The sequence below is a fragment of the Manis javanica genome, chromosome 1, assembly GCF_040802235.1.
Source record: "Manis javanica isolate MJ-LG chromosome 1, MJ_LKY, whole genome shotgun sequence".
In the NCBI taxonomy this organism is placed as follows: Eukaryota; Metazoa; Chordata; class Mammalia; order Pholidota; family Manidae; genus Manis; species Manis javanica.
Window position 1 is genome coordinate 123,481,332 of NC_133156.1, and position 27,054 is coordinate 123,508,385.

General features: G+C 39.4%; 1 long non-coding RNA gene across 2 annotated transcripts in view; it reads left to right on the forward strand.

Annotated features, from left to right (window-relative positions):
- The window catches only part of LOC108405856 (uncharacterized), a 132,855-nt gene extending 107,889 nt beyond the window's left edge, over window positions 1-24,966 (forward strand). The window contains exons 3-7 of one of the 2 annotated variants that reach the window (XR_005056937.2): window positions 1,882-6,091; window positions 7,144-7,412; window positions 12,118-12,271; window positions 22,412-22,539; window positions 23,937-24,966. This is a non-coding gene — a long non-coding RNA (uncharacterized lncRNA). The remainder of the gene's footprint in view (window positions 1-1,881; window positions 6,092-7,143; window positions 7,413-12,117; window positions 12,272-22,411; window positions 22,540-23,936) is intronic. The other variant, XR_012131642.1, reaches the window with a different exon arrangement.
- The last annotated feature ends 2,088 nt before the right edge of the window (window positions 24,967-27,054 follow it).

The following is a 27,054-nucleotide window of genomic DNA, read 5'->3' on the forward strand; positions in this document are numbered from 1 at the left end:
TGGAATTCAAATCAAAATCAGAGCTTGGAAATAGAGACTTGCATGGCTAGAGTAGATTAGATACATTGTGAGGAGGAGAAGCAGATGGTAAGTGTGATCCACAGTTGGAGACTGGCAGATAGCCACCTTTCCCCTTAGCTTGCCATTTCCATGCAGTGAGCCATCTCCCCACTGTCAGCATCTGTAACTCTTTGTTTGAAGACTTCCACTGCCTACCAGCATCCCTTCAACCTACAAGGGAGGCAAACAAGGACTAAGTAATTATTACCCTTGGGAACAGCCCTCAAACCATGCCAAAGAGGAGCTGATGGATGAACATCCCAGTCATTTGGGCGGGATGACTCTGCGGTGTACATTCTGCACCGCAGCTGCCCACGGAGGCGATTTATTTGATGGCACACTCTTTCTTTGGCTTTTTCCCCTTCCTCTATCACTTCCCATTGGTGTCATATCCCATTTTTTTCCATTAATTCTTCTCAAATATCCTATTTTCAGAGTCTTCCTTTCAGAACCTACATTAAGTCTGTGGGAATGACATCAGGTTAGCAAGGGAACCCAACATTAGTGCAGAGCACCAGAGAGTCAGGGCATGCCAGGAGGCATAATGGATAGTGATGCAGTGTCCAGGCAACACAGCCCAGCCTAGACCCAGGCCCCCTGGAGAAAGGGGGTGCAAGTATGCTCTGGATCCCAGGAGCCAGCCTGAGGCTGGATTCTAGGGTGTTGATTTTAAGGAGAGATAACAAGCCATATGTGGAGTCTAATTAGATGAACTAGGTTTGTGGTCTTAAAAACACATCAAACAGAAAAAATGGAAGATGTGGAAATGGACTGAATTCAAACCAAGCAAAGGAAGTTCAGAAAGGGAAGGGTTTATACTGCTCAATCCTAAAAACTATGCAAGCAAGTGTATGGCCCTAGAACCCAGCAGAAAGGAGAGAGTTGACTCAAATAACTGGAATTAATAACTGGAAAGTCTGTTTGCTTAGCCCTGTCATTAGAGGTAACTTATTTGCATAATTTCAGTGTGTATTGCTCATCTGCAAGGAGGCAGGTATTTGTCAAGGGGGGGCACCATTTATCATTTCTTCAATATTGACTCTCTTCTCCCCTTTCCCTCAAGATGATGCTTTTGGAATCCTCATTATTTGTCCTCCCAGGTTTCTGTGCTCTTTAGGCAGCATGACACTGGCAGGCAAGATGAGCAGGTCACATCTGGCTGACTCATTGGCTAGGCAATCACTCTGCCAATACCCTCCACTGTTGCTCTGTTCCATTTTCTTGAGCTTAGTGCTAGCTGCTGCTCACCAGACTGCGCCAGGGTTCAGTATGTGCCTCCTGCCTACAGCACGGCCATTCACCTCTCTCTCCTGACTCAGGTGACTAGCCTTTGCCACCAGATCTAGTAAATACTTGTTTAAAAATGGAGCTAGTTAATGGCATCCTTTTCCTGTTTCACTTATTACAAGAGTATCCTAGTCACTGACCGTATCATCTAAAGGCTCAGAGAAACTGCATAAATTGGTGAGAGTCAAGAAAGAAGATATCCTGGATATCTTAAAATATTTAATATCCTTGAAATTGAAAACATACCTAAAGTCATAACAAAACCATTACACTGTACAATACATAGTGTGTTTATTTACAATGTAATACACATGCATATCCAGTCAGTCACATAGAGCTATGGACTATTTGGTACTTATTTTTGAAGAATGTTGTGGATGCACTGTATTTGTACTTCCAGAGAGGAATCTTCATATTATTTAAATCAATGTTCAAATCAAGTAAGGTCTGATATCAGTTTTTAACTGAACGTTCTTACAAGAATTACCTAGCCATAAATGTAATTTTATATTTTGTATTTATTTTTCTTAAAAGAATGAAGATAAGAAGTAAAGGACCACAAACTCCATAAGTAAAGAAACCCTTTCAAAGGGCAGCCACTGCAATGTGAAATCTAAGATGAATACTTGCTGATAAGGGCCTAGTGGCAGATCCAAGTCTGGACAGAACAGTGATACACCTGAATTTCTGTTGTTTTCTTAAAAGCAATTAGTGCATGAGAGAAATATTCTTGTTTGAGTACTTAATAACTCATATAATAATATTTTTTATTTAAAAAGCACTTATCTTGTGCTAGATACTGTGTCAAACTAAGTGATGTATAGTCATCATCTCACTTTATCCTTACAACAGCTGTGAAGGGTAAAAACTATAATCACCCTCAAGTTACAAAGGAATAAACTAAGTTTGAGATCAGGTAAGTAGTATGCTTAAGATCACCCAACTAAAAGTAAGGGGACTCGGTTCAAAGCCAGGTATCTGACTGAAGAGGCCGTGCCCCTAACAGTGGGCTGTGACAGCCCCTGGGCTGTTCATCCAGGGCGACATTGCCTCCACCTGTGGTGCTGCTGCTGAATCTGCGGCCATGACTTCCAGAGCTTGCTTTCTTTGCCTAATGGCCAAGCCTTCTTTCCCCAAGCTGAGGGACTAGAGGAGCCAGGTCAGTTTGGAGGTAAGAGACAGGGAAGGAGCAGGAATTTCCCTGTCCTTATAGGTGTTTTCCTGTTCATGTGGGCATTGATGTAAATCAAATTTATAGTCCAAGCAATTTAGAACACTTTTAAGGCAAAGGCCATCATACATACCCACAGCCTATAGTGCTGGCCATATAGTAAGGAGTCCATACATGTCTATAAATTAGTTGGGTATGCCTAACTTTCCCTGTTATTTTGTGGAATCTGTTGTGTATAGGTACATACACGTGTGTGGCATGCATAATGCACCCTACCAATATCAAATAAGATCTGTTCTAAAATACAATGTGTTGATACTCATGTAGAATTGACTATGAGTGAAAAAAGAAATCCTACCCATGGTCAAGCACAGACTTTTCTAGAACACAAGGAAACTGTACATGAGAATTGGTTTGTGGATTACTATTTTGCTGATCTATGTTTATGAAAGAGCATCCAGGGTACAATAGCTCTGTGGGTACATATGATTTTCAATGTGGATTTGTGATGTGGGCATAATCTACAAATAATTGGAAACTTCCTTGAGCATTCTTGAACTAGCCCTTTAACACTAGTTCTGCCTCATGAGATCAATACTGAAAGATGTATCAAGAGAGGGTCAACACTGGGAAAATTGTCAAGGCTTCAGCCGCTCTCAAAAATATTTTCAAAACAGTATATAGGCTTGTAGCTCTCAGTGCTTCCCAGTGAAAAAAGTATCCCAAATTAGTGCCTGACACTAAATCCTCCAACAAATATGCACTAATGATCACGATCACTGTGTCAATATATCTGTGACTGAAAATGATTCTGCAATCTTCTTTTTCATTTACTCTATTAATATAAATCTATAATTTTATAGGTATTAGTAATTCCCATGTCCTACCTAAAAATGAATTAACAAACATTTATTCAATAGGTAAATAACATCTAACTTGGTTAGGTTGGCAATCTTTTGTCTACTATGCATGGTAATGGAAAAGACATTGATCTGTATGAATAAGCATTGTCCAACAGAAATATAACATGAACCACATACATAATTTAAAAATCTTTTTGATATCCATATGAAAAAGAAAAACACATGGGTGAAATTAATTTTTAAATAATCCAATATTTCTAAATCTTATTTCACATGTGACACTATCCATATTTCAAGTGCTCAATAATCCAATGTTGACGGTGGTTGGTTACCATCCTGGGCAGCACAGATCCTAACTGTTTAATTTTCAAATCACCAGACCTATCAGGTGACTCTTAGTAAAGGACTGTCAAAGAAAATGGTGATTATTCTAAAATATTTTTATGGCCCTAAAGGTAATATAATCAATAAATAATTGTACCAAGATTTGAATCTCTACAGACAACAGGAAAAAACATAGAAATAGACAAGGAGGAAGAAGAGGAAGAAGAAAAAGCAGAAACCCTATTATATGTGATTGTAAGTATAATTTAAGTGCAAGGACCTTCAACCAAGTGGCTTCATGACTCGGCAACAAAAAGATTATTTCTAGATAAGCAGAGACATTTGTAAGTATATGCAAATATTTGATTAAAATGAATGAAAAGGGAGTCTGCTGTCTTGCTCAGATATTATGACTAACAGTGTCTGGCCTTTTTTTGAGTATTTAATGAAGCTTGACTAAAAATACTTGGCTGCTGTTGTAATCAGCTGTTGTTATTCTAGTAGGACCTGTTACTGTCTTGTAAGTAAAGATGAAACTTACATGAGGAGGTAGACAAATGAAAGAGAGCTGATAGGTGATCAGGCAGTGTGAGCATGAAGATAGGGCAACTGGTTAAAGGTGACGCAGCTGCACTTTCCATACAGGTAACAGAGACTCACAAATGAGGCTTTCTATCCCCAAACCCCACATTTCAGCTTTTTCTGCCTACCATCTACACCTCAAAGTGTGACCAGAAAAAACTTCAGCCAAGCTGCCATAACATCAGTTCATTGTTGAGTTTCCTAACCTCCTGAACTTTGAGGACCATACACTATTCAGGGCTGTATACCATGTGCCTTGGTTGAGTCAGGTACAAAAAATATTTTGTTAAATGGTGTTATTGATTGCTCTCGTGTACTGGTGTTAGAGTTTGGTGAACTTCAGACCCCCCTGCATCCCTCAAATAATTTGAAGAGGTTCTCTTGAAGGGATACATCTAGTCACTCAAGTCATTCCTTCTGAACTGTGAGAATATGGATTAGTTATTGCCTCCAGGTTTCTCATCTATAAAATTCGTATAGTAATAGCTCCGATCTCATAGATTTGTTTTGAGATAAAACAGCTCCTCTCCCCAGTGATTTGGAAATGAGAAGAGAACATGCCCATCTGGTCATTTGCTGAGAACAGTCTTTGGGAAAGGGGGAGGTCAGAGCATGAACCCTGCAGTGAGGACTTATGACATGTCCAGCATCTGTAACCCATCATGTAATCCATCTTCAACCCACTTTGAGGTGCAGTTGGGAGGCAGAAAAAGCTGAAATGTGGGATTTCGGGATAGAAAGCCTCATCTGTGAGTCTCTGTTAAAAAGAAATAATCATTTAACAAAGTACTTTACATAGACTAAGCATTCAAAAATAAAGTGTCTTGTATTCCTTCTGTTTTTTTGTTGTATCTCCAGCATCAAGAATAATTCCTAACCCAGAGTAGGCAATCTTTATCTGTTGTGACAATGAATGAATAGCTCTATTTTATATCAGGTCCTAAAGCATAGGTTTTGTTACTAAGGTCAAACTCTTTGATTATGAAGAGGATGAGAAAAGAAATTTATATAAAACTGTAGAGCAGAAGTTTCTAGTGTTTTGGAATCATTGGTTCCTTCGAGAATCCAGTGAAAGCTGCAGACAGTTTGTCCACAAAATTTTAAGATAGTTGCATATGCAGATATCCAAGGATCTGTAAGTCTATCCATGACCCTCCTATTAAGAAGTCCTGCTCAGGAATTTAGGAAAATAAAGAAGGATAAAAGGTGAGATAAGCCTTAAAAGAAACTCAAGAAAATGGATCCTTCCTTTCCCTCCCCCTCAACATAAATAGTTTAAATCAGACTGTTCTAAAACAAGAACCCTAGAGTGGGATCCCAGAGATATGAGTTGATGGAAATATTGGAGAAGGAATGAAGAGCTACAAGTCATTTTTAATTAAAAAAAAAGACATAGAAACTCAGATTTTGCTTGAGGGGGCTCCAGATGTAGGAAGCTGGCTCATCTTGTGCCCAGGCTGTGTTATTAGGATGAGGACCTGGAAGAAAAATTGATCGGAGGACTGGGGTGCTTGAAGGATTCCAGCCACAGATGAGGTGCTGCTATTTCTTGCACTAACATTTTAAGTGACAGGACCCATGGGTTGAAGATTGATTATATGATGGGTTACAGAGGCTGGACATGTCATAAGTCCTCACTGGAGGGTTCATGCCCTGACCTCCCCCTTTCCCAAAGACTGTGCTCAGCTAATGACCAGAAGGGCATGTTCTCTTCTCATTTCCGAATCACCAGGGAGAGGAGCTGTCAACATCTGCCGTCTGCCTTCAGCATTCCAGGCTTGGCAGGGCTCAGATCCCACCTCAGGTGAGTCAGGCTCCTTCAGGGTTTGTTGTCATGTTTTCCATGTGGTTTATTGAGGATATTTTTTTAAATTGATGTTTATAATTTGCTTCTAAAAGTGAACTTGAAACCCTGCCCCTAGTTCCATGAAAAATATACGTAGTTATAATTAATAATCTTCCCATGTTTAAAGGTAAGGTTTGCAGTTTTTAAAAACTATACATTAACAACTGTTTGGAGGAATAAAAAAAAATCTGAAGACATGGCCTGTGCCTTCAGACTAATAATAAGTAAAAAGATGTTTTTGAAGAGACTGCTGTGTGCCTAGCACTATAAGATACAATGGTGCACAGTGTGGCAGGATTGGACTGGGATCATACAAAGAGTTTATGACCCCATAGGAAAATAGACAACAACTGCAAACATGGTGAATACTACTATGGAAAAGTTCAGGGTACAGTGGGAGCATATGATATGGGCATGTAACCTAAATGGAGGTGGAACTGGGAAAGGCTTTCTTGAAGAAGTGATATTTAAATTCAAGAAGCTTGAGTTCACTTAAAATAAGGTGATCACATCTGGAGCAATATGTGGCTCTTTGAGCTGGACTACACTAAAGGACTAAATTGTGTGGAAAGGGGAGGAGGTATAAAAGCTGGAGGGATCAGGAAGGAAAGTGGGACTTAAGTTTTTCTCTGAAGCAGAGTTAAGTGGAGACAGAAGGGTTGAGTTTTCTGGAAATAAAATGACCTAAAACACAGCATAGGAAGAAGTGCAGTGTGTTTGCAGACAAAGCAGAAACCTGGGCTTACTGGTAGATAGGATTCCAAAGCAACAGAGATGTTGTAAACACAAAGGAGATTCCCAAAAGCTCTACAGAAAACTAAGACTTAATGGTCTGGCCAATAGGGAGCCACTGAAGGTGGTAAGGGAATGATATGATGAAAGCAAGATTTTAAAAGGAAAGAAGTAGATATGAGAGGAGGCGGAGCCAAGAAGGTGGCATGAGTAGAGCAGCAGAAATCTCCCAAAACCACATATATCTATGAAAATATAACAAAGAAAACTCTTCCTAGAATAAAGACCAGAGGACACAGAACAACATCCAGACCACATCCACACCTGCGAGAACCCAGCGCCTCACAAAGGGGGTAAGATACAAGCCCCGGCCCGGCGGGACCCGAGCACCCCTCCCCCCAGCTCCCTGCGGGAGGAGAGGAGTCGGAGCCGGGACGGAGAGGGAGCCCAGGACTGCTGAACACCCAGCCCCAGCCATCTGGACCAGAGCGCAGACACAGTGCATGCGCGGGGCCCTGGATACTAGGGAAACAGGGCAGCAAGAACGGTGAGTGGGTACTGGAGGCTGGCGCCGGAGGACAAAAGAAAAGCGAGCAGCCATTTGTTGTTGTTGTTGTTGTTTTGTTGTGGTGAGTGCTTTTTGGAAGTCTTAAAGGGACAAGGATCCCAATACTAGGGAAACAGGGCAGCAAGACCGGCGAGTGGGTATCGGAGGCCGGTGCCAGAGAACAGAAGAAAAACGAACAGCCATTTTTTTTTTGTTGTTGTTGTTGTTGTTTTGTTTTGGCGAGCGCTTTTTGGAAGTCTTAAAGGGATAGAGACCCCAATACTAGGGAAACAGGGCAGCAAGACTGATGAGCAGGTGCCTGAGGCTGATGCCGGAGAATAAAGAAAAACGAGCAGCCATTTTTTTTTTTTTTTTGGAAGGTGCTTTTTGGAAGTCTTAAAGGGGCAGGGCGGGACACTTAGTCCACAGAGGTAGGGAATCCAGGGATCTCTGGGCACTCTAATCCCCTGGGCTGCAGGGAACACGGAGGCCCCTTACGGAGATAAATAGCCTCCCGGCCACTCTCCCTCCAATGCGACTCCACCACTTTGGAGGAGCAGCCTGAGCCAGGCCACGCTTAAAGCAACAGCAAAGATAAACTCCATAGCAGCCGGGCAGGAAGCAGAAGCCCTGTCTGCGCGCAGCTACCCAGTACAAGCCACTAGAGGTTGCTGTTCTCCCAGGAGAGGAAGGCCACAAACCAACAAGAAGGGAAGTTCTTCCAGCTGCTTACAAGAAACTCACCTCAAACCCAAAGACATGTACAGACTAAAAGTCAAGGGATGGAAAAACATATTTCAGGCAAACAACAGCAAGAAGAAAGCAGGGGTTGCAGTACTAATATCAGACAAAATAGACTTCAAAACAAAGAAAGTAACAAGAGATAAAGAAGGACACTACATAATGATAAAGGTCTCAGTCCAACAAGAGGATATAACCATTCTAAATATATATGCACCCAACACAGGAGCACCAGCATCTATGAAACAAATACTAACAGAACTAAAGGGGGAAATAGACTGCAGTGCATTCATTTTAGGAGACTTCAACACACCACTCACCCCAAAGGATAGATCCACCGGGCAGAAAATAAGTAAGGACACAGAAGCACTGAACAACACAGTAGAGCAGATGGACCTAGTAGACATCTATAGAACTCTACATCCAAAAACAACAGTATATACATTCTTCTTAAAAGGAAAGAAGTAGAGATGATTGACAGACAATGAAACTGAACTATGAGAATCTGTCTGAAGCATCCATGTATGAGATGATAAGGATCTAAATTATGGAAATGAAAATACATAAAACTAAGGAAAAAAGGGTTTCATGATCAAATTGACTGTGTAAAAACCAAGAAGCTCATTATGAGACTTCACACACCTTGGCCAATGAGAAGAGTGGACTCAGTTCCAGAGGGTTGGGGAGCTTGACAAATTTAGTTTTGGACATTTTAAGTTTGAAGATTACTATTAATCATGTATTTGTTACAGTCTTTGCTATTATTCTTTGTTTTGGCTTTCTAATGACAGCTTCCCTGAGGCACACTTTAAGTTGTCCAGTAGGGGAAAGGTCTCTTTTGTGTGCTATAAATGAAGCTATAATTCCTCACAAAAGAAAAGAAAGTTTTGAGAGAGTTGAACATTCTGAGTCTCTTTCAGAGTATAATTGAGTCGATCTGATACTACATGTGAAATAATGAACCTTTGGAGGTTTTTCTGCAGTTTAGTATGCAGCTCGCATGTATTATAAATTTTAGCAAATTTAATCAATATTTATTGAGCAAACACAAGGTGCATAGATTGGGATTAATTTTGTTTGCCACATGGCAATGCTCTGAATATAAAGGAAACCAATTTTTTCATTTGGTGGTTTTATCACGTTCTAATTTTGTTTTTGTGTTGTCCATCCATTGCAATATCCTTGTTCTTAGTGAAAGACAAACCTAAACTCAGACCTAGTCTGAATTTGAGGTGTAAATTAGTGAGGTTTGGCCAACTAATCCATTACTTCTTCTTAAAAGAAAAAATGTCAAATGCAAAACAAGATTCACATTTAAACCAGATTTTTTAACACCGAGATAAGAGGGATCTATTTGAAGGGTTATTATGAAGTTTTCCTCTCTTAGGACAGCTGTCTTGAGAGTTTATAAATGGATCATTACAGATGTATTGTAATGTAACCATAAAACACAATATTTAGCTCACTTGATAGGCATTAGGTTTTCTCTTATCTTCTCACATTTATATCTGTCTTGGCTTCCTTTAATGACTTGAGTCTTTGTAGGTGTGGCTTTGTTTTACTGATTAATGAGCAAACTTATGTTTGCCCATTTATGTCAAGGAAGTAGACACCTTCCACTATGCCAGCCTCACCTGCCCGCTGCAAGCAACTTCTTGTGCTCTGCTCATAATTTAAGGCCATATGGGGTCACTCTAGGACAAGTGGAGGACCCAGCACCTCCATGCTACCTAGTTTTACTCCTAATTTCTCAGCAAAGAAGTCTGCAGTGGGAAGTGTAGTTCTTTTATTCTGAAAGCTTTCCTCTTGAGAAATCTTTGAGGAAAGTTTTCTGGTGAGGAAATTTATACTCTATTGTATACCCTCATACACATGATCATTTCTGCAGATTAGGTCTCTGAAGACCTTTATTAAGTGTTGGTGTAGTTACAATTTTTTCCTGTTAGGGTAAACATTTAAAACTTCATTAAAAAATATACATATTCAATTGAGGCTCTTCACTAATTCAAATCAAGTCTTCCAAAATTTATGAAAATTAATGAAATTTGTTCTCTTTCTAGAAAGGATATAGTATTTTGTGTCTTCTTGTATTAGAGAAACTTTTTAAAAAATAAAACATAATTAAGTGTATAACCTAAAACATTATATAAATAGTAGGCCTGAGCAAAAATAAATTATCAGAATTATTGGACATAGAGAAGTAAATAATAATGGAATTTAGTTCACTGATTTTACATTTCTGTTTGAGATAACCATTGAAGAATTAAGTTAGAAAAATTGTCATTCAGTAAATGCTATGTATATTTAAGCAATACTGCAATTCCTGTGAATTGCCACTGGATAAAGATGAAAAATGAAATGGACAAAAGTCCCTGGGAAAAAGTTAACAGACCAAGGATGGGATAGAAAATGGAATGGGGAAGCACTACCCTGAGAAAGGGAGACATACACAAAGAGAACAAAGACGAGTTGGACGGGGGAGGTGATCAAGTAGTATCTCAGAAGTTACTGAACTTGTACCATACCCTTCATCACTTAGGTTGTGAGTTTAGAAAATATTTACCCCTACAGTTTCTGATTTGAAATAAGCATGCAGTTATTGTTCTCAGTTCTCTAACAGCCTGTTAGCCTAAGCCTTCAGATGCTGTGTTCTTAGCCATTATGATCTAGCCATTATGTTTGGGAAATTATTTGATATGTCCAAACACAATGAACAGGATTATATTATCCCTTTGATTAGATTTTAGATCGGCATAGTGGATATATCAAGTCTAAGACAAATATATCCAGTAGGCTGATGATTTTCCACTTCTGCCTCAGTTAAACTGTAAGAGAACACAGTTGTTGACATAATGACTGTGACAGGGGTGTCATGCAGTTTGTGCACACACACACACAGACACATACACACACAAACCAAAGATGACTTTCTTCTAAGGCAAAACTGGTAGCATCTAAGTGCCTGATGTCAAGTTATTTATCCTCCCATTGTTGAGGATGTGTTCTCACATTCTGTGCCAAAGACCAGGCTGGATTCCTGGAGAAGCCCCAAGAAATTATGGAGAACAATCACAGAGAAAAAATATTTTTTTACATTTAGAGACCTAGCTCAGGTGTACAGAGACAAGATTAAGGTTTTCTGTTTGAGAAGACACTGAAATAACTCTGTGGTTCCAGCAGTATTAATAATATAAAGAGCTAACATTTGTTGATCCTACTGTGTGTGAGGCATTGTGCTTGGCAATTCACAAACCTAATTTTCTGTGAGGTAAATAAAGAATTGAAGTATTTTTAAACTTCAGGTATAGTTTTAAAATTGTTGTTGTCTGTAAAATTGTTTTTGTATTAGAAGTCTTCAATACTGCACATTCTGTGAATAGAGGCAGTGTGTAAAGTGGAAAGACATGGTTTTCTATTGCTACAAAACTTAGTGGCTTAAAACAACTATTTTATTAGGGCAGTGATTTTGTGGATGGATTTCAGAAAGAGCTCAACTGTTCAGCTCTTGTTTGGCACCTGCGGTGGACTGAACAGTGTCTCCAATGTCCACTTTAAAGTTAGTATGTAGCCTATTGGAAATAGTATATTCATAGATGTAATTAGTTAAGGATCTCAAGATGGAATCATCCTGGATTTACAGTGGGCCCTAAATCCAATGACTGGTGTCCTTATAAGAAGAGGACACAGGAGATGCACACACACAGAGAAGTCCATGTGAAGATGGAGGTAGGCACAGATGGGGGCTATACTGCCACAAGCCAAGGAACACCTGTACGAGAAGTTGGAGGACCCAAGGAGGCATCCTTCTCTAGAGTCTCCCAAGGGAGTATGGTCCCTCTGACATCACAATTTCACTCCTAATTTCAAGAACTGTGAAAGAACAAGTTTCTGTTGTATTAAACCACTCAGTTTGTGCATTTTATTATAACAACCCACTAACATAACATTTCTTGTGTGATTGCAGTCAGACCTCAGCTAGGGCTACAGTCATCTGAAGGCTCAACTGGGCTAGCCGTCATCACTGAGGCTGAATCAATGACATCACGGTCACATTGGTGCTGGCTGTGGGCTAGGAGATCAACCAGTATCATCAGCTATGGACCACAGTTAATCTCCATGTGAGCATCTCCATGGGGCCTCCTGGACTTCCTCTAAGCACAGTGGCTGGCTTCCAGGAGGGAGTGTCTTGAGAGAGAATTTCCTAACAGCAAGGTTTCCCAGAGACCCAAGCAGAAGCTGCAAAGCATTTTTTGACCAAGCCTCAGAAATTCCAGAACACAACTTCTACTACATTCTGTTCATCAAGAAAGTCTCTACGGCTGTCCAAATTCAAGGAGGGGAAGTTAGACTCCACCTCTCAATGGAAGGAGTAGAAAAGATTTTTTGCTTATCTTTAATTGTCCCACAGACCTACATTCAAATCACAACTCTACCATTTGCTAGCTGAGAGCAAGTTACTAAAACTCTCTTAGCCTATTTTCCCATGCAAAAATGAAGATGACAATATCAATGATAGGAGAGTATTTTGATAATTGAACTGAATTAAGTAATGTCATTTCAGTCCTTGAAAATGGCATGCCATACATGTATACACACATAGATCATGTGCATACACGTTAATGTTAAATACAGAGATCTCTGTGAAGATACTAGCTAGATAGAACTAGAATGCTAGTTTCAGAGATGACATTTCGGGAATCCCTACTTGTGTACTTGTTGGGCTTTCTATGTCTAGAATTCAAATAAGAGCCATGCTTAGCTTTATTACAACATGGAATTTGGGAGAGAACTGTAGCAGAAGTTTACAGTACAGCTATCAAATACTCTGGAAAATCTCAACACCACTCTGAAAATTTGGCAGCCAGTGCCCCCACCTTGTTTCACCAGAAGGCAAATGGACTGGCAAAATCTTGGATTCTCCTGCCCTTGAGCTAGGATTAAATATTACGTTTATGGACTATTTTACCACCTCTGATTTCCACAGTCTGCTTCTGATTGTCATAATGAATTCCTACTGCATTTCTATATCAAGTGTTGCACAACTGAATCTTTCCCTCCAGCTCAGTGAACTTTTTCAAGAAGAAAGGGAAGCTTTGTTTCTTAAATTCTGGGCAAATGAGCATTAAAATCATGATAGGATGCAAGGAACCTTGAGCTCATATGGTCTGTTCTGCTAACGCCGACCACTCCTTTACCTGGTCTACCTCAAGCCTCTCCTTCCTTGGCAGCAGGTTATTGGTAACAGACTCAAGCAGCAGTGCTGTGTCCCTTCCCACAATAGGCTGTAAGCATCGGTTAGTTTGGGACTATATCTTTTTCATTATACACTATGTCATAGAAACTGCTTCTGTCAGCTCTCAAGTAAAAACCTGGATTTTTAGAGTTAGGCATTGTCCAGGGATGCTCTGCAATTCCAGAAGTTTGTTTTATACAATCCAACTTTATTCAAAATGGAGGCCACTGGTTATTTACTCTGATGCCAGACCACTTGGATACCATTGACCAACTCTGTGCTATTACACAGGTTATTAAAACTTTTTGTACCTCTGTTTTCTCATCTGTAAAATGGGGATAATGCAGATACCTACTTGTTGCATTGTTATGAAAATTAAGTGGTTAGTCCAGGTAAAGTGTTTCAAAGGATACCTGACACTTAATGCTCAATAAATGTTTTTTACACAAGATGATGGTAGGTGGTTTACAGATCCATTTTTTAAATAATTTTATATTTGTTTTAATGCATGCCTTAAAAAAACATAACTCCCTTATTAAATCTGTAATTTCAGATTTTATTACTAAGGCTAAACAAAAGTTGTGAGCCTACAGAAGTATATTATGTAAACTAGCCTAGGTGATATATTAATAAGGCAAAAATTGTAAATGTGGGTAGGTGAATGACTGAAATTGGGAAACACTTCCCTAGTTAGAAAAGAACTAGAAACGAACCCAGAATACAGGCCCACTCTTTCTTCTGTGAGTCACTCACAGTGTATGTGCTTAACTTAGACATGTTTATTTTACTTGTTTTTTTGTAGTGGGTCTCTGCATCCAGCCCCATGTACAAATTTTTGCTTCAGCTTTTGGCAGTGAGGCAGTTCCCCTGAATTAGGATATGATTGCTCTAAAAATGCATATATGTGAACTCCAAGTAATATGCTATATTCCTGTTAGCCACATTCAGGTGATATGATCCTGTTAGCCACATTCAGGTAATATGATCACATGGACAAGGAGCAAGCATACTAGGTTTCTAATTCTAATTTTTTAGCTTTCTAACCTCAGCAAATGACTGACTTTTTCTGGCTTCGTGTTATCCGTACTGTGAAACAGAGACAACAGCTCTGCTTCCTTATAGGCTTGTTACATCAATAACATACAGTATGTGGAACCTCTTGGCAAATACCCATAAGAGCTATACAGATAGACATAAATACTAAGCATGTGATTAGGCTGTGAAAAACAGTTGCTAATGGCACTTTCAGGGGAAAATACGCAACACTCAAAATTCTAACACATGTGGACTATGTGGGACAATGGCTTATTCTTGGTATATGTTCAGTAAGTTAATTATTAATATCAAGCTGCTATATTTACATGTTGCTAGTGAGAATTCTGAGCATTTACTTTGGGTAATTTTTGTGATGCACACTCAGGAATCTTCCTTGCTGTGCATTTTTCATTAAAATATAGCCTCTAAATGAATTGAGGGAAAATATTTTAGGGGACACATTATGTGTTCTTTCTTGTGTATTTAATATGCACGATTTATCCCAGTGTGTATTATTTTTTAAATGTTTAGAGTTGGTTTTATAATACCCAGTGAGTAAATGTTTCCCCAAGGCCAGTGGAATTAGACAATAGTGATGAAGCAATGGGATCTGGAATTGGACTGCCTGGATTTGAATCCCAGTTCTATTACTTCCTAAGTGTTGTGACTACCCTGGACAAATTACTTAAGCTCCCAAAATATCAGTAACCTCAGGTATAAATTGGAAATAAGTGCTTATCTCATGGGCAGATTTACTTATTGAGGGATTTATAGGAGAGAAAAGATAAAGTATTAAGTAAGTGTTTTTTACTATTATTCTTTTATCAAATTACACTGGAATCTATAGAGATACCATTCAAGCTGATCACATGGTAAAACTAGATACAAGTTCAAGTTTGGAAGCAGAAGTATGTATTTAAGTAATGATACTATGACCCAGGTTTCTGGCTCCTGGTGTCTCCTTACACCTCCACTGATGGGCTGTCTCCATTAGGAAAGCTACTCAATGGGCAGGAGGAAACTTGAATGGGCACGGCCCACATATTTCTTTTCCTGCTAGAAGATTCTTTTACTCACTGCTTCTAAAAGATGCCAGGGATTCTGTGCCTTCTTCGTCTTTACTTGTCAATGGATCATTTTGTTACTTAGAATCTTGCTTAGGTTGCTAGCTTCCAAAGAGTCAGATGTTTGTCCCAGGAATGTTTCTAAAGTTCTCCACCAAAGTGTGCAAAATATTTGATAGCTCTGGTGCCTGAGTCTTGGATTTGTTGTGACAGGACATTGAGAGTTATTAAATAGGCAGGCCTAAAACATTCAGGGAGTGATCACTGTAAAAGACCCAAGAAGCTTTAGGCCATGGGGAGTTTGCCATCTGCCTTCCATTTCAGACTCTCTTCAAATCAATGATTTTAACCAAAAAACACAGTTACGTATCTCACAGCCATAACTTTAAGAGCAGTGCAGAGATTTCAAAGCCTTACTCCTAGACCATCAGTGAGATAAAAATACATTTATTTTAAGTCAGCCATGTGTTTACATCCATGCCTTAAAAGTCAGGGTGGACTAAATCACCCACCTAGGGACTTCCTGAATTGTGGGCTGGAAGAATTTTAGGGAGTGCACTGACCCTGGTGGAACTTTGTAGAACTAATTAATTGTACGTGTTTCAACATCTTTCCCTGTCCATGTACACCATGCATTTGTACTTTGTCCATGTAACATGTGCTGCCCTCAAACAAAGAAAAGGTTCACAAGAACAAATTTCTGCAAGGAGGAATGGGAAAGGGTGGCTTATTGTGGCTAACAAAATAGTAGCCACAATAAGGGCTAGCACCATGATAAGCTTTTTACTTGAAGTATCTTATTTAATTATATATTATAAAGTAGGTGTTAATCAAAACCTTACAGTACATAAAATTATAAACTTTAAAGGATGTCATATTGGTCTTTAGTCCCTCTTTACAAAAATAGAGTTGATGACCAGGGCAGCTAAGGAAATACTTCTTTAACAGTCCATTCTATTCTTGCGCACTCTGGGCATCTGACTCTTCACTCCCTCAGGGATGTCTGATCCACACAATCCAACTATCTCTTTTTCCCCATGAAAAATCCGTCCTGATTAATAATAGGATATCAGCCATTGGCATGAAATCAGGAGGGGCAAAGTACTTGAGAGTTTTGCTATCATCAGTGAGCAGCTTGCAACAGGCTTTAATTACAAGTAAGTTGCCAAATCCATGGCACCCAGTTTGCTCAGAAAAAAGAATGTGACAGGACATTCTAGAGAGAGCTGCGATATCCTTAAATGTATGAGCTCTGCAATCGTGTCCTTGAGGTTCAAGTGGAGTCCAGAGGCTTCAGAACCAGACGCAAACTCCTCAGGCTGCCGCTGCAGGTCTCTCGGTCACGGTTGCTTCTACCCCTCCTTCTTTCGGCCTCCCCTACCACACTTAGACTTCCTTTCCTACCATTTTCTTTCTATTTATTTATTTTTAAATTGAGTGCTGAGCAATTTTTAATTAATAAAAGTTAACATGAATACACCTCTGAACATTTATTAAAAGTAACACACACACATAGGGTGTTGATAAAAATAATAAAATGACCCACTGCTATGACTGAATCCATGGTTTGTAACAAGAACTATGTATTTGTTAAAGGGTATTGAAATAATAGTAATAATCACAATCCTCATAAAATATAAACTAAACACATGTAAAACATTTTGTTTAAACTAGTAATAAGGAAATAGGCCATAGTCACAGCCTATTCAAAGAAGAATACAAAGGGCAGACACATGTATAGGCAATTAGAAACACTGAGTTTTTTAACCCATGCATGACTGGGCAATATCACTGGAGTATTAATCAATTGTACCTTCACTGGACAAAAATCACTTGTATTTCTATAGACCAGAATAATTGTATTACTGCAGTTTCTGCAGTTGACAGAGTAGCTGTAATAGCTATAGTACTATAACAGCTGTGAGCAGCTCAGGACAATGAATGTCACAGATAACCTGGGTGGATACATTAGACAGGACAGCTGGTGATCTTTTTTCTTTTCTAACTTTTACCATTTTGAGATTTCCAATGATTCTTGATTTATGATAATATGACTCCTGGCATATTGTGTGCTGTATGAGGCCGTATGAACAAAACCAATGCAACAATCAATGCTAACCACTAGGACAAGCTCTTCACTTAAATTACCTTGTAGTTATCACATAGCTATGTGAAGCAGGTGCTCACCAAGGTTTTAAAATACATAAATTATAAACTATCAAAGAATGTTCTATCAATCTTTAGTTCCTTCTCACCAAGGCATGGTTGATGAGCAGGGCAGCGAAGGAAAGAGTCCTGGCATACATTAGATCCTACGGGAGTCTCATGTGGCTCTGGCCTTGGGCAGTGGGGCTAACTGATATGGGATCTTGGTTTCTTCCTCTTTATTTCTTCAATCACTGAAAGGTCTTTCTATTTGATATCAATTCCAGTAATGGCCACACAATGCTGGAGCCCTGTAATCTGACTCTCTCTGTCTAATCTGTGTGTTCTATCTTGTTCTTCTGGCCTCCCTCTGTGTATTCTGACAAGGGAAAGGATTTTCGGTCCCCTTCGATGGGCAGAATCTTGCTGGCTCAGAAAGCTGAAAATAGAAAATTTGTTATATAGGAACTTGTTCTACAAGATGATTCCTGTGGAATGTTGTCAATCCCTGAGCTCCTGCCTCTAATACCATTGTAACTCTTAATTTCACACTTTGATAATTTCACAATGGTATAGAATATATTTCACATGTTCATGCATTCATTCATTAGACAAATATTCATGGACTGCCTCCTCTGTGCTGGACATGGTCCTTAGTCATGTGAACAAACCAGACAAAAGACCCTTGCCCTCTCTCCTCCAGAATTTAAACAGATAATTTTTTAAAAAAACAAGTAGAACCTTTGATATGTTAAGTTGTATGAAGTATATGGAATAAAGACAGTGGGAGAATGGGGTGGGAAGTTCATGAAAATGTGGCAAGAGTTGAAGAAGTAAGAAAATTTTTTAATTGAATGTTATTTTTAATTTAAATTAAATAGAGATGTAAAAGTGAGAGGGTGAGCACATTGGTTATCCAGAAAGAAGATCAACATTTTGTAAGTGCAAAGGCCCTGAGGTGGTGCATGCCCGAAGTGTTCAAGGAGGCTGGAGTGAAACATGAAAGAAAGTGTATTTCTCCTCTTCTTAAACATGAAAGGCAGCTCATCAAATGGACTTGGTACACCTGTAACCTTTTTGGGAACCCAGCAGGAATACAAAGATAGACTGTGAAAGAATGAATGGAACCCAGTGTGCTTTTTCTAGTACCGTTTACAAAATATTAGTATCACAGGCCTGTGGAGCTTAGTTTTCCCTCTACAATTCATGAGGAGTTAACAATTTTTTTAATTAAGAAAAAAGCTTTATTATCTTTTTATTAATTTGTTCCTTTTTATTTTTTAAATAGGTTATTTTAGAGAAAATTAAATCTTCCACTCTCTATTCCTTTATATTTAAGTATCAAAATTAATGTAATAAAAGTGTTACTTGATTTGGAGAATGTCTATGAGCTCTCCAAAACTAGCCCTTTAAAAGCTTGATGGGGTACTTTGCCAAGAATAAGAATCTTCAACACATGCTTGATTTCAGATAGAGATCAAAGACTGTGTTTTCCCTTAATTACAAAATCACAGATTTCCCTTTTTTTTTTCTCCTCTTTTTCACTTTGCCAATTTTTAGCCCTCCCTGGTTCCATAACATTGTTATTTTAGGACACTGCAGGCCAGATAGGATACTTAAAACTATTAACATTTTATGTTTGCTGTTTATATTATTGCCACTAATGGCTCACAAAGTGCTTTTCATATCTTCTCTGTTTATTCCTCAGTAAGCCATGTGTGCTATGTTATTTTTTTCGAGGAGATGGAAACACTTCAGAAATCAAAGTATTAACTCGCAAGGGGACAGAGCCAGAATGTCTCCCTTGGGCTTGTCACCTAATTCATCAATGCTCTTGTCCTCTCTCTCTCCTGTTGCTTCTCTTTCTCTTTTTAATCTCCCTTTCTCCAGTTTCCATCATATCAAAAAGATGTGTGTATGTGTGTGTGACATTGAACTATCTCATCATCATCACCATCTGATTTTCCAGTTCAGAGCACAGAGTGGCTTTCATTATTGAATGTGTTTTCAATCAGAGATAAGTGGGAGGATGAAGCACTTTTGACTTTGTTTCTCACTATCTCACAAATACTAGCTCTGGTGGCCTCATGTCACTGATCCCGCTCCACTTGTAGGTTGTTGCTAGAATAGACTTTCAGTCATCACATCACATCTTCCAAAATCGCAGAGTATTGATTTCTCTTTTACCTATATCCATTCTGCCCAACTCACTCAAATTTGGCAAGCTTTGCAAAATTCCAAAACATATCTTTAAATACATTTGCTTCACAAAATACAGCTCATTATTGTTGCTTTCCTCTTTTCTTCACAAAAGTGCTTAGTCTCAGTTCTTAGACGGCTCTCATTTTTTCCAGCCCCTAGAAGTCATATACTAAGATAAACTTAGACTGGACAGGGCCAGGGCAGAAGAAACAAAATCCAAACTTGTATACATTTCTGAGATTTTTCATGTTGAGTTTACCTGCATAGCTTGCCAGCAGTTTGGAAAAACAGTTTGTGGGTTTTAGTATCTAGAACCTTTGGTCAAATACTGGATCTAATACTTGCCAGCTCCGCAGGCCTTTTGCAAATTAATTAACCTCTATAGGGCTTGCTTTTCCTTTTATAAAATACATTTGATATTTAATACTTAACTTCAGAAATTCATAAAAGAATTAAAATAAAGATACAAGTTCTTACCTTTATAATTGCCTCATTTAATTCTCTTAACATCCCTATGAGACCATTTTTGTCCTAAATTTACATATAAGACAACTGAGTACTGACCTTAGTCACTGACCTCAATGAATGAACTAGTGTTCATTCATTCATTCCTTTATTCCCTCATTCACAGAATATGTATGGAGGACAGCTAGGGGCCTTCCTGAAGATTTCCATTCTAGTGGTGAGATGATAATGAAATACAGCAAGTATACAAATGAGAACTTCAGAAGTAATAATAACAACGAGGAGACAAAATTACGTAGCAAAACGAGCTATGGAAAAGGAGAGAGGTGTGTTCAGAAAGGTCTCTGAGGAAGTGACATTTGAGCTGAGATAGAATGAAGAAGAGCTACAGAACAGCAGAACCAGCAGAGGGAACAGGTAAAGCAAAGTCAAGGGCAGGGGCGATATGTTCCCAGATGCTCATCTAGAAGTTGATAGGCCTAATTCCTGAAAAGGGAGCTTGCCCCTCTAGGCTAATATCTGGAAGCTGTAGGGTTAATCACGGAATGGCTGAGTCAATGGCACTCAGCAGTCTCGCAGGATTATATCTCTGGTCATCAACTCTGATTTGTGTAGGTTTAATAAAATGTGTTCCCTACGTCTGTCAGCCTGTGATTCCAAGGTGATGAGAGGGCAAGGGGCATCCTAAAGGGAGCGTGCCTGTCTTGTCTCTTGCCCTGTGCCACTTTAAAGGAAGCTCCCACTCCATAAGCATCACTGAAGAAGGAAAAACAGAAACAGTCTTTTAATGAACAGAGCAATCCAAGGCATTCTTTGGCTGCGAAGGTACCACACAGTTTAATTTGCTCCGCTCTTTTTGACCTGGGACTGACTGGCCTCACAAAGAGCCAGAGCAAAGCTACACAGAACGGATGTCAGACAGATGTATCTTGATCTTTGCTAGTCATCTGCTGATGCATTTCACATCCTCTTAGGACTCTGATTATATCATTCCAACAGAAAATATTTTGAAAACTGGTTAGAATTTGGGAGGAGCTTTTGTTGAGATTTGTGACCAAGGCTCAAGCCAGTTAATTAGTAATCCTCTCCCATTAATCTGTCATTTGTATGTTGTGGTGTGACACAAGGGGTATGTTCTCAGATGGGAAAGGAATTATTCACCTTTGGGTATAGAAAGTGAGGAGAACCAGAAGCCCCAGTAAGACATGGCACAGAGCAATAATATAAAATCATAGTGCTTTCAATATGGCTGCAGGGCTTTCCAGCATAGACCTCTACAGCATTCTAACAGGTTCCCAAAGGAAAAGATATCTAGTAAGTATGTACAAGAAGCACCTGAGAATCACTGGCCTGTGAAGATGTGGAGGTCTGAGATGTCAATTGTATGTCACCTTATACTAGGTGTATTTGTTTCCTAGAGCTGCCATATGAACCACCAAACACTGGGTGGCTTAAAACAACAGAAATTTAGTATCCAGAGGCTTGACTTCTGACATGAAGTTAGGGCCGTGCTTCCTCTAAAGGCTCCAGGGGAGACTCCTTCCTTGACTCTCCCAGCTTCTGGCATCGTTAACGATGCTTGATGTCCCTTGGTTTGTAGACACATCCGTCCACCTCGTGGTCATCTTCTCCCTCTGTGTCTTCGCAGTCTTCTCTCTGCACATGTCTCTCTCTGCACCAAAATGTCCTCTTTGTATCCTGGGTTAGGACCCACTCTAAGGACCTTGTTTGAACTTGTTACCTCTATAGAGACCTTTTCCTCAGTAAGGTCACATTCTGATGTAATGAGGATTACGACTTTAACACATCTTCTTGGGGAGACACAAGTCAACTCATAACACTGTTATACTGCAAATTGTTGGCACTGGCAGCTTTTTAACCTGGGTCACACAACCAGAAGGGGAAACTGAAGAGGACTGTCAGATTTAGCAAATAAAAATATGGAATTCCCATTTAATTTTTTGGATTGCAGATCAAGGATGCACAATTTTTTCATATATGTAAGTCCCAGATAGTTTATATGGCATTCTTATGTTTTAAAAAATTATTGGTTATTTATATGAAACTCAAATCTAACTGGGTGTCCTGTATTTTATCTGTCAACCCTAAAACAGGTATTTGTGAGCCTTCTTCTGATAGCTTCTAGGTTTGTTCCACCCCATCAAGATACCAGAAGCACTGGCTATACTGCAAAGAACCTACACTAGGAGTTCTGAGCCTTGGAGTCCAGCACCCAGTGTATGTAGGTATTTGATTTGACCAAAGTACTTCCCATCTCTAAGAGTCAGTTTCTTCAGCAATTAGAGATAAGAATGTCTTACCCACTTACCTTAAATTATTGCTGTGATGCTCTCACAAGATAAATGAAATGAAAATGAATCCAAAATATTTAAGTGCTATCACAGTAGAAAGTTGATCTTTGCTTCAATTTTAGAAACTTGGTGTTCTGCCATATTCCTTGCTCTGAGAGCCATTCAGATCAGCAGATAGAGTGTGGATGCCTCCAACCCTTCATTCTAGTCAATTAATGGCCTCCTTTGAGGATTATTGCTTTGGCTTTAGTGCTTGACAGTACAGAGCAAAAGCATTGGAATAAGAAGTATTGGCCATAAAAGTGACCCCCTGAGTTAATGACCAGGACATTTTGCTTTCAGACCTCTGCCCTGAAACATAAAACTTTTTCTACCAACACTTTAATACATGTCTTGCTTCAGAGATGGAATTAGTGTTTGTGTACATGTAGGCAAGAAAAAGGGGATAAGAAAAAGGGGTGCTGAAATGCTGAGTATTGAGATCAGAGCCTTTCATGAACAATATGCAACCTATTCTGGAGAGAATTTTCAAATAAGAACTGGAATAATTACCCATACTTGCTAAATAAACACTCAGTGTGGTTGCTCCAAAATGAAAATCTGTCATTTCTATTTTGACTCTAAGGGCCCATAATTAAATAGGCTAGGCAGTGGTTTTAAATCCACACACCTAAGGAGGAAAATTATATGTTTTATCCAGGAAGGAGATTGTATTTTAAATTTCACCTCTAAGGGGTTTTTACAGAAGGTGAAAGTTTTCACTTGTTTGAAGAAAACTGCTTTTATTAGAGTTTCCCAAAAACATCATAATGTGAGAATGAATTTCAGTAGATTGCAGTAGCTTACATAGCATTTCAAGATGTTTACCATTTTAATAATTTTCCTCAAATGTGCTATATAATCAGTACCTAAGTGTACTATATAGGTATGTCACTGTAGAGTCATTGCTTCAATTGGACATTAAGTGGGTTACTATCAAGTGTTAAATCAAATCAATTGATTGTTCTGTTTCTATGAAGCATTTTCTTTCACAACTATCTTCTGCTTCCTGTGAGACCACCATATACTATGAAGAAAGTGCATCATCAAACTGCTAGCTCTAGACTGTGCACAGAACAAATCCTGTGAAGTAAATTGTCAAGGAGAAAGTACTAAAATATTTATGTCATCCAGAAGAGCTGGCACTTTTAGTTTAAATAGGAACATTTATTTCTAAGTAAGATTTTCCTTGTTAATCTTGTGTTTGATTTAGAATATGGCCTCAAGCATTAGAACTTTTTAATAGTCAGTGACTTTCTAATAACCCATGACTGGTTTTTCCCCTAAGGTACGCATCACTGGAGAAGAGCACAGCTTAGGAGAAGGGGAGTCAGTCTGTCTGTGGGTCTTGCTGAAAGGAATCGGGAGTGGAACATAACAGGCCTGTCCACTTCTGGCTGTCCTGCCATGGACATTGAGCTTGCAGAAGAGAGAATGATTAGCGGGATGAGATGACATCTGCCACAGGGACCCGCCATGGAACACACCCACTGACAGGCCTGACAAGCGGCCAGCATCTGAGAAGACCAGATAGCTTTCCCATGTGCCACAGGTTCCTAGACACTGAGCAGAGGGGCTGAAGATGATACTGAGTTGTCCCTCCGAGGGATCTCAATCTGGATAGCCCTCAACTTGGGAGTATCTAGAGATCTTTAAGGTTTTGAAGGCCTTTTTTCTTTAGGTGTGTAAGTCTTTTGGTGGAGAACTGTGTGTAGGGCTCTAACAGGACTAGGCTTTAGTGCCAAGCAGAGATTGATTACTACCAGGGGGTCACGTTGCCTTCCTAGAAGTGCATCCTTACTATCTATTTTCACTTTGCTGTACCCCTTATTAACTATCCCCTACCTTTGTAAAACAGAAATAAAAAAACCTAAACTTCACAAAGCACACTAGTTTGCTCAAATCTCTTAGCCCATTTATAACTGAGGGACACACATCTCAAAGGGGTAGGGCGAGTTTCCCAAAGCCACACAATGAGCATATCTTCACCCCTAAACCACCACGCGCCCTTAGTCGTTCCCTGGAAGGTATTTAGCAGAGCATAGTACGTCCCTGGCAATACAGTAGTGAGACCAGGGACCACGGGCTTAGACAGAATAGGGTGAGGACCTCCAGAAAAAGCAAGGCAGGATATTTGCAGTCAGAGCAATATAACTACATGCAAGGAAACCCCCTACCAAAACTCTGTTTAAGCATTAAGCTCTAAAGTCATTCTTCAGTGAGATCAGTTAATATTCCCCAGATAAAGAAGAGTAGCACATGTTTTTATTATGCTAATCATTTGTAATAATGTGTAAGATTGACTTCAGCAGGCTAAAAAGCCCAGGCCTGTCTCTGTGTTCATCTCTGTTGTATTGCAAGCAGGATTTTTATCTTCTGTAAATCAGTAAGGAGGGTAGAAATCACTCCTGCAGACGTGATGAGGTGATTTGCAAAGTGGGCAACTAATTTAGCATTCAGACCCAGCCATACACAACATGGTAAATGACAGGAAGGATTCCACCTTAAAGATAAGACTGCATTTTAACACCCAGGGAGTTTAAGAAGTAAGATTCTTAACTTTCTCTTTAGCAAACAGACAATACCTCAGCCCACCTTGGGGGCTAGGCACGTGGCCTTTCAATATGCTCCCAGACCAAGACTCTGGTACCCCAGGGAGAAATCAAAGCAGGAAATTCCTTATGTTAAATTAATTCTAAATACTCAGGGACCACTTAACAAGTCCACACCCCTAAGCCTTTTTTTCACATTCCCAAAAATCCTCAACTGCCTATAAAACACCCTAGACAACGCACCACTACAGACTCTCTTGTCCCCTCCTGGCATGAGCCAAGAGCTCTGTCTGTCCTCTCACTGTATCTCTCAATAAAAGTCTCCCTGGCTCTCCTACTTTGACTATTTGCTAAGTTCATTCTTCAACTCTGCAAACAAGAACCCCGGCATCAGTAGGTACTGGGATCAGTTGGGGATCCCTCAAGAAATAAGACATGCATGGTCTCTACCTACCACAGGCTACGGTCTGCTGGGAGACAGTAAAGTGAGTGTGACAGCCCTCTATGACGAGTGCTTTCGTAAGTAAGGCCTAGGTACTCCTGGGAGGCTGTCAAAGGCTGCACATCATCACCCCCTCACGTGACATTTATGGAGCCCTTACTGCATGACACGTGCTGTGTCACTGCTTTGCAAATACCATATTTCTTAATACTCAGCCTGGCTTAAGCAATTGGTAAATAAGAAAAGTGAGACACAGAGAGGTTGACTAATCTATCCAAGGCACAAAGAAACATGAGCCCCAATTCAACCAGGCAGTCTGATTCAAGTCCACAAGTGTAGACTTCCACCCAGATCAATTATAACCTTTCCAAAGAAAAGATTAGGATATTTTGGTTTGTGAAGTAACCTTGAGTTTTGTCCAGTGAGATAGAAAGGGTTAGATTAATGATTATATTGAAATAAAATCTATTACAATGGCACAGAAATAGATCCCACAAGATATATAACTAAGTTAAGTTCCTATGGCCAGGGCAGAGAAATTATTTCAATGTTCCAACTGATCCACAGTTGAACCAAAGGATTTGGCTGCTGTGTTCATCTCTGTCGTATTGTAAGCAGGATTTTTATCTTCAGTAAATCGGTTAAGGAGGGTAGAAATCCCTGGATGGTATCAGGATGCCTACGGAGTACTTAATAGATGCAGCCTTCAGGTGCTGTTACCAGAAAAACACCTAAGCTTCAAGCCCCAGAAGCCTGGTCCAGGCTTGGAACAGCAGACAAAGTGATATATTTCCTCATTTCTTTCCAGCCTCTCCTGAGTTTCATTTTTGGGTCTTGTTTTTTTTTTTGAAACTTCCATCCAGGCACATTTAACAGACTTCAGATATATCAGATAAAACCATTAATTCTTTAACTTGGTAGACTGTATTTTTTATTTCTGGACACTAATTAGGGATCTAAAATACTGCTTGCAATCAAGACTTAAAGATAGATGGCAGAAGTGTGTCAGCAAGAGGAGGACCATTATGATATGTTTTGCTTTGTAGTTTGCAAGAGGAAATTGCATTGCTTTTGAAAATAAAGGTTGTAAAATTGTAAACCATACCATTTCTATTCTGGTCTTCAACTGAAACTGTCTTTGTGGCAGACTGCACACAAAGTCCTGTCTTCACATCAAGCAATTTACGTAGAACATTTATCCCATTTCCAAACACACATAGGATGGCAAACTAGTTCTACTGAAAATAAAATTACTGTGAACTACAATATATTATTTAACTAAATGTATTCAGCATGTGTTTTAGCTGCTTGCATTCTGTGCTTCTCACAAATACCCTAAATCATACATTGCCAATCTTATCAGTATTATATTAAAGACACACCTATTTTTTCATGAAGATTTTTTTTGTTTG